The sequence below is a fragment of the Strigops habroptila genome, chromosome 4 (genome assembly GCF_004027225.2).
Source record: "Strigops habroptila isolate Jane chromosome 4, bStrHab1.2.pri, whole genome shotgun sequence".
Lineage (NCBI taxonomy): Eukaryota > Metazoa > Chordata > Aves > Psittaciformes > Psittacidae > Strigops > Strigops habroptila.
The window spans coordinates 73,447,017-73,460,505 of NC_046358.1; positions in this window are offsets into that span (position 1 = coordinate 73,447,017).

The window sequence follows — 13,489 nt, forward strand, 5'->3', positions numbered from 1 at the left end:
AGCTCCGATGGCACCAACTACAGGCAAATAGAACAAACCCCAGTTACACTCTCACAGACTGGTGAGGATCGCAGCTCCTCTCCCCAGCCACAGCTCTGTGCAGCTGCTTGTTGTCAGAGCGCAAAGTACGAGCCTTGGCATTTCTCCTCTGTGCTGTACTCTGGATGCCCGCTCAGCACATTGAGGTAATTGACTCATCTTGGCTCAGTCATCACCTCAATCAGCTGGACCATCTCATTTTCCCCACAGCCAAGGAATCCTGCCGGTTTTAATATGAGGGCAGCAGCCAACCTGTTTTCAGAGGGAAGCTTACTGCAGAATATCCCTCTGTATCCCTGGGAATTAGCTGAAAGCTTAAATGTTTCTTTTGAAAGAAAATACTTTTTCCAAGGAGGGAAGAAAGATCACTTTCTACCGGCTTTCTGAAAAAATCTTAGAACAAAAAGCCAAGTCCCCAAACAACACTAGGAAAAAGTGAAAGGAAAAAACATTCTGGGCTAAACACGAGCCTCACACTTGCTGAATTCACAATCAAAATATTTGTTCATTGGATTTGAAATCCACTGCAGGTTACTTTCATCTCACCACAGAGTTGCAAAATGGAAATCTCTGGTTTAGACATTTACAGATTTTCAGGTACTGGGATTCAAAGAATCTGAGTCAATAAAAGTGACAGCCTTTGCCTTGCCTCTCTGGAAAAGCAACACTGTTCCTTCTCTCCCCACCCGCACCCCTCCCAGAACAATTGTAGTTCTAAATGCAGCAAACCCTAATCCAAACTTAATAAAAACTGAAGTGACCAAATATTTTCTATGAACTTCACAGTCACATCAGTTATATTTGGGGGTTGTGGGGAACACTGGATTTTCATTTTGCTCCATAAACAAGCTAATTTTAGGAATTTATATTGATGCCAAACCATAATTTTAGCTAAAAGTCAAACTACCACAAGCTTCAGGGAATTTGGGGGGCTAACATTAACCTGCTCCTTCAGTTTTCAAGCAATTCCTGCCCTTTCCTTAGCCCTTCTTTCGTGTGCGATATTGACAGCGGAAAAGGCAGGGCAGAGGAGAAGGGAGGGAGCAGCAACATGTTCTCCATGAGCTGAAGGCAGAGAAGCAGCAGGGACACCATTGTATGGTTGAACCTCTTGGGTCAACTAATTTCTGCCAGCAGTTGAACTTCCAGGAGGGAAAGCTCTTTTCCTCAAAGCAAGGCAGAAGTCTCTGCTCTGTGCTTTTCATTTCTCTATCTGAAACTCATACCCACAATTTATTTCCTTCTTGAGCAGTCTGAGCATGTGCTTTCTCTTCTCACAGCTCCTTGGCCAAGCCCCCGTTATGCTTCAGTGTATCTTATCTTCAACAACCTGTTTTCCTTGTTATGCGCAGACTAAACGCTAAGCAGTTAGGTAGGCACATCCAAGCTTCTCCTTGCCTGTGCAGGAGAGTCTCCCAGTCCCACATATCTAGCCCTGGTCTGGTCTGGAAGAAGCACAGAGCCTGCCAAACCGACATCCTGTCACAGTGTTTGATGCCAAAACATTTCAGTCAAACTCTGGTATTTGCTGTAACACTGGCATACATAATTACAACTTAGAGAAGAAAAACAGCTTTTCAGCTGGTGAGTTACAGAAAGGAAAATAATATTTTCCTCCAGAGCATTAAGCCTGGAGAAGATTATCTGCCCCCCGTCGCTGCTGGCTTTTATTTTTGGGAAAAAAGAAAAAGAAGAGAATCTGCTGATGCTTTTGTAGGCTGTGGTGCTCCTCACAAGCCATTACCCACACAGACTCTGGCCCCTCCACCACTACTTCCACTGCCTTCCATGTAAACACAGCACATTTTCTGTACTACCCAATTTACCTCTGGGAAATTAAACTAAACTGAACATTGGCTCCTGGATGCAATTGGTGCTGTGCAATTGGTAGTGTAGTTCTTGCCTCTTTCCATCTACCCCTTTGTCATTTGTTTTCAGCTTGGAAAAATCCCTACTCTCTGTGCTTACCCCTTCGCAAAACTTTTACTTTCTAACTCAAGTGCATCTGAAGCTGGAGCAAGGAGATAAACGAATTCAGACTTTTGTTCTTGAAAATGTCTTTTTCACTGTCTTTTTTCTCTCTGCTTTCCCATCTTTGCCATAACTCATTTGCAGCTTTTTCTTCCTAGTCTTTCTCTCTTATACAATCTTGTAAGATGAAGATAATCCCCATAAACATACATATTACACTGAAAAAATTCAGCTTCTGAAAATATTTTGTGGTATGTCAAATTTATCATTTGGTCTGGAGGGCCTAATTTCTTATTGCGACACATGGAATTTCTCCTTGTAAGTCACCTATGCAAGGCAAGATGCAGGTACAGCTTTATCAGGAAAAATTTCTTCAGTTACAGGAGTAAAGTTCTGGAACTGAGCATGCGAAGTGGCCACTAAAAGATACCAAGAGCTTGCAAGAGGATTATCAGTGATACCAAGCAATATCATTGTTCTGCAACACAGAGAATTTCCCTCTGGGGCATCTCACACTTTATCACAGAAAATGCTCACAAAATAATGACGACTTTCACTTCAGTTCTGCTAGGAAATCTAACTGGGCGAGGGGGGTAGTGGTGGGGGTGTAAGACTGGAACACTTCCAGTGAGGTTTCTGATGGAAAAACACTCCACATGTAAAAAACATTTTGTGTGAATGTGTTGACTTCAACATATTTTTGATCGGTTTCTCCTGTAAATCTGCCCAGTTCCTATCTGATGTACTGCCAGCCTGACTGTCTGTGGTTTAAGCCCAACAGCTGTCTACCTGGTGGCCTTCCAGAGTCAAGCTCCTGAGCAGCCCGCATGTTGTATGTGGAGATCAAACACTAGTACTCCTTACCCACAAGGCAAGGGGCATTGCTCCACCTTTGAACCTGTAGGTTTAAACACCAAGACATTTCTTGTCCTGCTCCAGGCAGCTGCTACGTAACTGGGCAAAGATGAGTACATGTTACACAGCAAAGGACTGCAGCATAAAGGTATGCTGCTCATGCTGCAAGAGGTGCAATCACAAATTATCATTTACAGCTAGCAGCAATTACCTATGTGTTACAGCTTACACATATACATGCAAATTCTTGGTCCAAATATATGCTAATATGCACACCTCTGTACATGTGTGCATGTAAGTTTAGAAAAGACATCTCATCCTCTCTTGCATAAGAGGAGGTATTTTTGGTGCAGCCTTCTGAAAACTAAGTGAAGGGTGAAAAGCAAAGCAGCTACAGAAGTTGGCATTATTTCCACTTAATCAGTGCAAAATCATTATAGCTTTGCTACGAAAATGAAACAACCCTAGTCATACAAGATGCATCATGACACAGAAAAATGAGAAAACACTGTGAGCTCTGCACAGTGAGATTTGTAAGCCTGCCAGCAGAATCACAAACTCGCACAGCTCTAATTTGTCTAGGAAAAAGGGGTGTTTAATTGCTGTGCATAATAAACACACAAATGTCAGAGAGCAGTCATGGATAACATGCACAAGTAGATTCCAGCTGTACTGCTAAGGATACATAAAAGTGATTTATTTTGTATCTTGATCCTAAGTCAAATAAATCACATTAAAATAAAATGACCAAATTTCCCTTAAGTGCTCAGCACTCAGCAGCTCTTGCTGGCCTCACTACTGAGCTCTTTTGGAAATGCATTGATTTCATTTAGGCATCTGCAGGGTACAGGGCCACGCAGCATTACCTGAGCTACCGTGGCCTCCGCGAGCAATAGCTTTTTAGCTTGTTCAATTAGCCCATACAGAGCTGAGCACTAATGTAGTTCTGGTGCTTCTAGTGCCTGAACCAGTTTATCGAGAGCTCACTCTGCCCAATCTTAACTCTGCTCCATGTGCAAATCCCCTAAGCATCAGCTGATTGCTTTCAAAAGCCTGTCCAGTTTGTGCTGCCTAATGAGAGCCTCCAGGGGCCAAGCCCTTGGATAAATATCTAGTCAGAAACTCATTTTCGTTCTGCTCCTAACTACAGCCAGTACAGATCACCAGATACCTGACGGTGTAAATGAATGGGCTTTTTATAAAACCATATTTGTATCTCAGGGTTTCTCTCACACACACACTATCTCCCCCCCTCCCTCCCCACCTGAGAGAGCTGGGAAAAGAGAAATGAACTAATCTACTAAAAAGGATTATTGGGGTGGGGGGGTGCCACAACCAATCTGCATCTAGCCTAACATCAATACTCTTCATGCTCACTTCTTCTCAAGCTCATCTTTTATTGATAGCTGGAGAGGAGAGGACATATGAATGCAAATCACTCTCACAGGCAAGAAGTTATCTTTTGCTGAGGTATGACTTAAGGCACAATTGCAACAGTGAATGCTTCAGAGTACTCAGACCAAGTTACAGTCTACTTTTCATACAATTTGGGTTTAAATTGTGTTTGTTTGTAATGATTAAACCTTGCTTTCTGGATATGAAGTTGTCTAAGATTTTATGGAAGCTTTAATTCAGAACTTCTAAGTCTTTCCAAAGTGCTGATATTTCTTCCTTGAGGACAATTTTAATTGAATAATCACTCCATTGTTGCCTTTCTTTTTCTGTCTGACTTGCTTCAAGAAAAAACAAGAAGTATTCCTTTCCGTACTGAGATTACAAATCACTATCAATGGCTTGAGCTGTAGATGGCAAACCACTGCTACAGACCTTTCTTCAAGGCTTTAGATACCTTGGGATTTATCACTCTTCAGAAGTCCTACATTTGTACGTGGCATTCTTGCTACCTGCAACCACTCTTTCTACACTGCAGAGCATTTCTTACATTACGGTCAACACAAAATTCTGTCTGCAATACCCCTAAAAAGCAGTGGGGCTGCCTATAAAGTTGAGTATTTTGTGATTTCCCCCCCTCACACACACTTATTTACAGCATAGGATTTATGTGAGAATTAAACTACTGTTTACTTGACTCAGGAAGAAAGCTGCTGACTTGCAGGGTCTCTTGGAAAAAATATTTATAAATTAGCCAGCTGCTATGTGCTTGAAATCAATAGCAGAGATCAGAACTTGGCTTGCTTTCTTAGTCAAGTGCTCAAGGTCTGCCCTCATCCTCAGTGCTATTTGTGTAAATATGAATAACATGTTTAAGATTTTCCAAGTCCTTCAGAATTTACATCAATCTAACCAAGAATAGCACCAGAAAATCCTGGTACTTTAACTGCTTTTTCATTTTGCAGTTGTAGGGTCCTCAGTTCGAATAAAAACTGTGTATAACATTAAGGGCATTTCTCTCCATGATCACAGTGATGAAAAAAGCTTTAGCTGAACATGAAGAAGATATTGCCATAATAAATAAAGATAATAAATAAATTCGTCCTTTGTTCTAGTGGAAGGTGCACAGTTGGAGAAAGGAGAGGCTTGGGACTTGGTATTATTTAGTGCAGGGGACTGTTCAGCCATCTGTCCATGAAAAGATAGCGTCCTCTCCCATTTGTGCTGGAATAATCTCTTTGCGACATCTTGCTAGATCAAGGTTGGTAATGAAAAACTGACTGAAAGAACTGGATATAAAAGTCATGTTGGAGAAAGTTACTAAGAGAAAACCCTAATAGAGAAGACAGTCACAGGAGAGAATATTATGACACTAAGTATATAGAGACAGGTACAAATGGTGCCTCCCTAATCTCTTGCATACTCAGAAAACATATTTATGTGAGATAGTAGACCTGGAAATTTTTCTTTGAACACCATAGAGAAAGTACTGCATCTCCTACTAGTTCGCCAATAGGGAAAACATTTAAAAACCCTATTTAAATGAAAACATATTTTAGAATTTGGGGAAGTTACCAAAGTACAAATAACAAAACCTAGTAAGAAAAGCTGAGTAAAGCATCTGCCAGAATCACTTGTTAAAAAAAAGTGATACTCATTAGCTGCTGTATCACAAAGCAGAATAAGAGAAGGCATCAGTTTTGAGCTACCTCGAAGCATACTGGGAAAAAGGGGGGAAAAAAAGGGCACACAATGAAATTTAATTCTATCGCTTGAACAAGTTTCCATATTTTTATATATATATATGAAATATTCATTTTATTTTTTTTAACCAGATTTCTTTGAAACTTGGAACCTGCATTTTCTGTGGGAATTGAGAAGAAGTTAAAGCATTAGGGTGAGAGGATTCAGGCATTCAAACTGTGAAGTCTGTTTACCCTTATAATCAATGATTCAGCTACAACCTTGTATCTTCCTGGCACTAATTATATGGCAAATGGATCATTGTTATGGGATTTACATAACTGATCTGTATCTAAGCACTTCCTTTGTCAGAAATGGCAAAACATGCACTTCCATTTTGTAAATTAGTGAGCAATCAACAGGTTTAAAGCTTGTATCCCAGAGTACATATGAATCACATCAGGTTGTGTGGTCAAACACATAAAGGGCTAGAAGTCTTCTAATGACTTTACAAGTCATCTTAAAGCCATTCAATTTAGATAACCTTTTCAGAATAATGGCTTCTAAAGCTGCAATTCAGCACAAATCTGGCAATTTTACTGTACAGCACATCCACATCTTAGAGAAATGATCAAGGAAAGATTAAACCACTTCACAATAGGATAAACTATTGCTTCAACTTGCAGTTTTAAGTGCAGTACTATCAAGATCATCTTGAAGAACCCCGCTTTAATATTTAGATTCTCTGGTACCCAGAATGCTTCTTTAGGTTTATCAGATTTACAATAAGAGGTAGAAGGGAGATTTACTAAGTCAATAGTGCTTGCTAAACTACACTTCTCAGGCTGAGTTACAAGCACATTATGATTTATAAGTTAAACTGGACTGTCAAGATAAATGCATAGATATACAGTGCTATTTGTAAGTAAATGCCTCTTTATGTTTAAACAGGTTCTTATAGACCAAGAGGCTGAATCTCTTTTTCCTAACAACATTATAAATCTAAAAACCAAAGGAATAAAATGAAAAGGAAGTGGGCCCTAGGTCTTTATGAAGGATTGATGACTCAGGCAGTACTAAGTCTACCAGAAATTATTACTTTTCTTTTCTTTAGTTGGCTTTTGTCTAATCATCATGGGGAGCAGCGGGGGAGGAACGGAAGACAGAGAGGAAGGGAATAAAGAAAAAGCAATTTTAGGTTTTTACTCCTTCTTTTAGGAAAAATTGTCTTAGTTACCTGCATATCATGAGATACAGATAGTATTAAGTCAGCAAATTACTTGTTCTGCTGTACTTACCATGATTCACCCTGCCATTTACAGTGAAATGACACCCTATTGTAGTAGCAGAACGACTACACTTGAAGGTTGCAGAAACATTCACCAATTATCACTAGTGAGCAGGGAATATCAGTTGGTAAACTACATAATAACAATCTCCTATCCCAGTCCTAAAAATCTGTCATCCATCTCTGCCTATTAAGTGGAATAGTTCTGCATCAAGACATCGCAGGAATCAGAAGCCCATAAACATGCCGCAGGAATGCAGCAGTGATACAGGGACCTCAAACCCTGCAGTCCCAAGTGCCACTGGGCAGTTCTGCTGCAGGCTGCCCTGCCTCTCGATTATGGGGGGAAATTCTTTTTATTTCTTTCTTAACCTACAAAATTAACGCCTGGAGCAGTTATGTCTGTCATCTACTTGAAAATGCTGTAGCAATTTGAATGGGCAAGCAAAAATAAGCATCTTAGCAGCAATAAAATATACAAAAGGCACTAAAGCTGTTGCTCAGTGCAAAGCAAAACCAGAGTCAGACAGATAGACTCAATTTCACATTCTCTTTTCAAAGATGGCAGGCTCTGCTGTTAAAGCTAATGACTCCTTTGGCATTCAAGAACATATCCACACAGCTTGTTTACAATCTTTGTATAAGATACAAAAAGATATACGTAAGCATTCGTAATGACACACTGTTTTACGCTTGGCAAGTCAATACAGATTCACAGTTTGCAGCGTATAACTCATTAGCTGTAGGCTGGTACAGCACATCCTACATTATGAGGCATTAACAATGCAAGTTATGGAACCTGTGAAATGAAATATTACCTCGTATACCAGTCTGTCTTCCCAGCTCTGGAGCACCGGAATGAGATATTGCCACAGACACAGAGAAAAACTTACTTGGCTGCAATTGCTCAAATGGCAGCTCTTCAGAAATCTTGTAGGGTAAGTTATTTAAGTTAATCAAAGCTAAATGTTTATGGCTTAAAGCCTAAGCAAAAGGATTTTCTCACAAGGAACCCCCCATGCAACAGGTAATACTGAAGTACCCCGGTTTGGTTTGTGAAGGTTCATGTGTGCCAAGTGAACTGCCCGCTGTGCAGCTGCTGAGGTGTGACTACAGCCCAGGAACTGCACCACCAGATGTGAGGAGAGGGGGTGCTGCCCCAGGGCAGACACAGCCGGTCCTCAGCCAGGGTGCCGAGAACCTGTTCATACAATCACAGAATAATTTGGTTTGGAAGGTGCCTTCAAAGCTCACCTACTTCAACCCCCCTGCAAGGAGCAGGGACATCCTCACTAGACCAGGTCACTCAGAACCACATCCAGCCTGGCCTTGAATGTCTCCAGGGATGGTGCATCTACCACCCCTCTGGGCAACCTGTGCCAGTATTTTACCACTCTCACTGTAAAGAATTTTTTTGTCCTGTCCAGTCTGAATCTCCCCTTTTAGTTTAAACCCATTTACACCTCATCCCGTCTCAACAGACCCTGCTGAAAAATCTCTCCCCATCTTTCTTATAGGCCCCTTTTAGGAACTGAAAGGCTGCAATAAGGTTTCCTCAGAGCCTTCTCCAGGCTGAACAACCCCAACCCTCTCAGCCTTTCCTCACAGCATATCATGCCCCTGATCATTTCTCTGTACCCTCTCCAACAGGTCATGTCCTTCCTGTACTGAGGACTCCAGAGCTGGACGCGGGACTGCGGGGAAGGGTCTCACCAGAGCAGAGCAGAGGGGCAGAATCACCTCCCTTGACCTGGTGGCCACACTCCTTTGGATGCAGCCCAAGATACAACTGGCCCTCTGGGCTGCAAGTGCAATTAGTGTTGGTGAAAGGACAAAACCCTGCCCAGGCTTACGAGGTTTTCCACCTTATTTTCTTCCTTCCCCCATCCTGTTGAGGAAGGAGGGAAAGAGAGAGGCTGGGTGGGCATTAGGCAGAAAGCCACAAGTCAACCCACCCCATCACTAATAAGCTGTGCAGTTAAACAGGAATGTTAAATAAAGCGCCTTTGCACTGCACCGTCCAATTGTTGATAAAGGAGCACAGATTACAAAAATGGGAATTCCTGATCTGTATGAAGACGTAAGTAAAAGGTAACATCTAGTGTTTTACCAAGAATACGACAAAAAATAATAGTTGGACTTGATCTTAAAGGTCTTTTCCAACCTAGTTGATTCTATGATTCTATGAAAAAGTGCAAGAGAAATGCTTGACATTTCCAAAATGTGACCTTCCCGACTCTGTAACAGCTCCCAGGAAATGATCAGTCTCAGAGTTCCAGAAGTTACTGCAATTTAATGGAAAGTCAGTGGAAGCTATTGTTAGGCCTTTCAGGAGGAGTAGCAATTGTACATATCACTAACATATGGAATAGGCACAGACAGAAAAAACCATTGTGAGAAATTATTGCTTATTACTTTATTCTAAATTATCATCTTCACAGTAATAATTTTCTGTATACCCTGGAATCCAACAGTAGCATTTTCGCTAGTGTTTATAGAGTTACGGTTTACTGGAGTGGCCTAGCAGAGAAGAAAAAAAAAAGAAAAAAGGAAAAAAAAAAAGAGAGCCATCTCTCAGATTTGCATAGAAAGCAGAGCAGGAGTCCACTTTCTTGTGTTGTTGCTGCCTCAGCCATCAGAACTGTACCATGCACACTTAACATCTTGTAATCAGAAAATCTCGACTGAGGAAACTATCTGCAGAAGCTAGTTTTGAGGTTGGAAATGTTATCACAGGAGGTACATGGAGAGCACCAGCTGTGAACTGGAAAAGTGAGAAACACAAGACTCTGCCCTGAAAATTTCTTTCTTGTGTTTATTAAGACTGCCCTGACCTCAATCTTTAATACAAATACTCTTGGTCCTTAAGCAAATAAAATACCAACATAACTGCATCCTCCAACTTCCACAGGAAGTGAATCTTGACCGTACACAGGACATCATTGACTGTTTACATCCTCGCATGCCTCGTGCTGGGCACGAAGAAGGACTGCACAGAATAAAGGGCCTGAATACTCCCACCACAGCATACAACCTGGTGGGGTGTATGACTGTAACAGGAGCTGCAAAACCCACCATCCACGTCTGCTGCTGGACACATCTGATGTAAGGGATGTATTTCCATAAAACAGCTTGCCATACAGCAGCCTGGCAACTCCTGCCACAGAAGATTTGATGCTTTGTTCAAAAGCTGCCCACCAGTACGCAACAATCTTCCACAAGGCATTTAGAAACTGTGGATGTAGATCATATAAAGAAGCCAACTAACTAGGTAGAGAAGCCTATCTCTAGTTGAGATAAGCAATCCAGGACAAAAAGAAAAGGGTAATCAATTAAATTCATGTTTTCAGTTAAAGAGGTAGTAATTTGAAAAAACTACTGTGAGATCGATGTAAATGGTTGGCTGTAATTGAGAATGGAATTTGACTGTTATATCCAAATGAAAAAGAAGAAATAAAAGAAAAACCGTGAGGGAGCAGTTTGGTGTTGTAGACGAATTGTCACTATTTAGCCTCGAGAGTAGCCAGAGATGGGCTTAAAACCACTACATTTACATGGTTTAGGCTTTGCATGTCCCTTCCCCCTCCACCCCCCAACAGAATGGTAATGCTAAAATATACATACTCCAGACTGTATTGTCTAAAATATTGTCTCTCCTCTAAATGAATGTTTTATCCCAACATTAGCTGAACTGCAGCCCCCAAAGTTGCGTATGTAGGTCTGACTGTCCAATTCTAAGTGCAAACGTGATACAAATTTTCCGACTTGTGGTGGAACAGAATGGCCATATGCAGTAGTTCTGCAATACAGTTTGTGCCTATGAGAAGACAAATCTTTCACTTTTAGTATCTCTTTCTGCCCCATCAATTAAATATGTGATCTCCTATTAAGAAAGAAAAGATTAATTCCTTACTGGAAGAAGTGCACAGATTACATTGAGTGGTGATTTTTATTCAATTGCATGGACTGTATGGACATCCCAAAAGACAAAGTTTGCATCCAGTACCCGTAAGAACAGATTTGTTTTAATTTGTCATTTTGGACAATTCATCAGGAAATGGAGCTTTTTTCCCTACTGTTTTTGTTTCACTTTATGCACTCGTTACAACCACCAATGAATATAAAACATTTCTGCATCCCCCCCAGTCTAATTGCATTTAGATTTCAGTCTGTTTTAATCAAGGCATTTTCACCTAGTACATAATTCCCTCAGTAACAGTTCTAGTTAGAAAGAGAGGAGATGAGTGGTCCCTTCATACAAGGCTACCTTCATAATGATCTGTGGAGATGTCGCTTTTCATCTACTGCCCTTTGATAAGAGAGCAGAGATTTCCTACTCAGTTGATTAAAACTGAGTGACTGCATAATCTTATAATAATCTCATCTATTACTCAAACAAAATGGTTACCTACTGCATCATAGTGGCTAATAAGAAAAAAGGGCTCCTTTCTGTGTCAAGGCTTTGTAAATTGCCTGCTTTACCATATTTAGTTCATGGTTAAGTTACACAGGAAGATGTCTCTGCCTTCCTGTTTTTCCCTGTGGTAACACAACCACCAATTGGAAACATTTTATGCTGTCTACAGCTGGCGGCACAATTTGATAAAGATAAAAGATGGCTTAAGATCACTATAATACTTCACGATAGCCATGGGCAGCCTCTCATACTGCATTGTTTTCAGAAGCCTACATTTAAAAAAAAAATAAAAAATAAAAAAAAAAAAAAAGAAATCTAAAAAGCACCACTAGCATTTTCTAAAGAGACCATATCATCATTTTCTTGTGATCAAGTTCTCCCATAGAGGTCACTGGAAAATTGTACAGTGCACAAAACAAGACAAAAACAGCTAAGTCATGGGGATTCAACCACTGCACAGCATTACAATCCTCCTCCATGACAAGGATGGTATCTGGATCTCCTGTCAGTATCTGGGCCATGTTGGCCTGTTTAGATGGTCCTGTTTATAAACTGAATATACATTTTGTTTTGCTGAGAAACTCCTTCCATTTCCAGACAGAAAGACAGGAGAGATACCACACATTTCCTTTCCTTTTTCCTCCTTTCCTCTTTCATCCAGATTAATGAAATCTACCTTTCAGCATTCCTGCCCTAAATCTCTCACCAGCAGTCCTTGCCTATTTCTGTAACATGCTGTACCCTATGTATAATAGCTAAGGTAAGAAGCTGCCAGCTTCTGAGGAAACTCAGAACCAAGCTGCCAGGATCATATCCACAAAGACCTGATCTGTTCATCTGCAGTCTGTTACGAAGTTCATCCTGGGATGGACTCTCTCCCCCTGAAGTTTATCTCTACTTATGGCTGGAGCTAGTAGAAAATTTACCTGCTGACAAGACAGAATTGCTGTCTTTCCCTCTGCAAAACGTTTTAATTAAGTATTATCATACCTACTGTCCCATATCAAATGAGACATCACTTATATGCAAGCATTTCTGCTGGGAATTGAAAATTGAAATTGTTTTGAAATTTACTTTGTGTTGCAAGGTATTAACAACATCATGTTTGTAGCACAGAAGCTTTAAAAAAACTGAGATCCTTGGTAAGCAGCCTGGAATGAGATAAAAATTATCCATTTGTTACTTGGGAGGATTAGGTTTTTTGCTTAGATCAACCACCACAAAACACAAACAAGGACTTCCTTCATTGCATTCCCTCACTTGTCACCCAATTTTGAAACACCCAAAAAAGTAGAGATTTGCAGATTTGCTATATAAAATGTGCAATTCCATTTCACTAACAATGTTCACCTAAAAGTACTGATGTATTATTGGCATATGGGTGGCCATGCAAAAGGTACTCTTGTGTATCAACTTATATGGGGGGGTTTATTTCCTAAATGCACCCAAGATTACTCATGTTTAACATGTTGATGGCTTTTATGAAGCTTTGAAGGTGAAAATTAATCATGTCATAGTGTTATTATTCATGCTGTATGCACAGTTTCTAGCAATATAAAAAGTGTAGTTTCAAGCCAGAGTCTCTGTAAGACTCCCAGAAAACAGCACAGCCCTCAGTTTCCATTTTCTGTCACCTTAAGATATCATAATAGCTGAAGAAGGAGAAAGTGTCGCCTGGTCCCATTCAGCTCAATTTTCCCCCTTATGTTCTGCAGGCAGCTAGATAGGACTTTAGTGATAGCAAATGACTTGTAGTCATAGAGCTCTCTATACAGAGCCCAAAATATTTCTATACTGCCCTTCATATATTATTGGAGTTGTATGCATAGCAAAAAGTCTTTCGT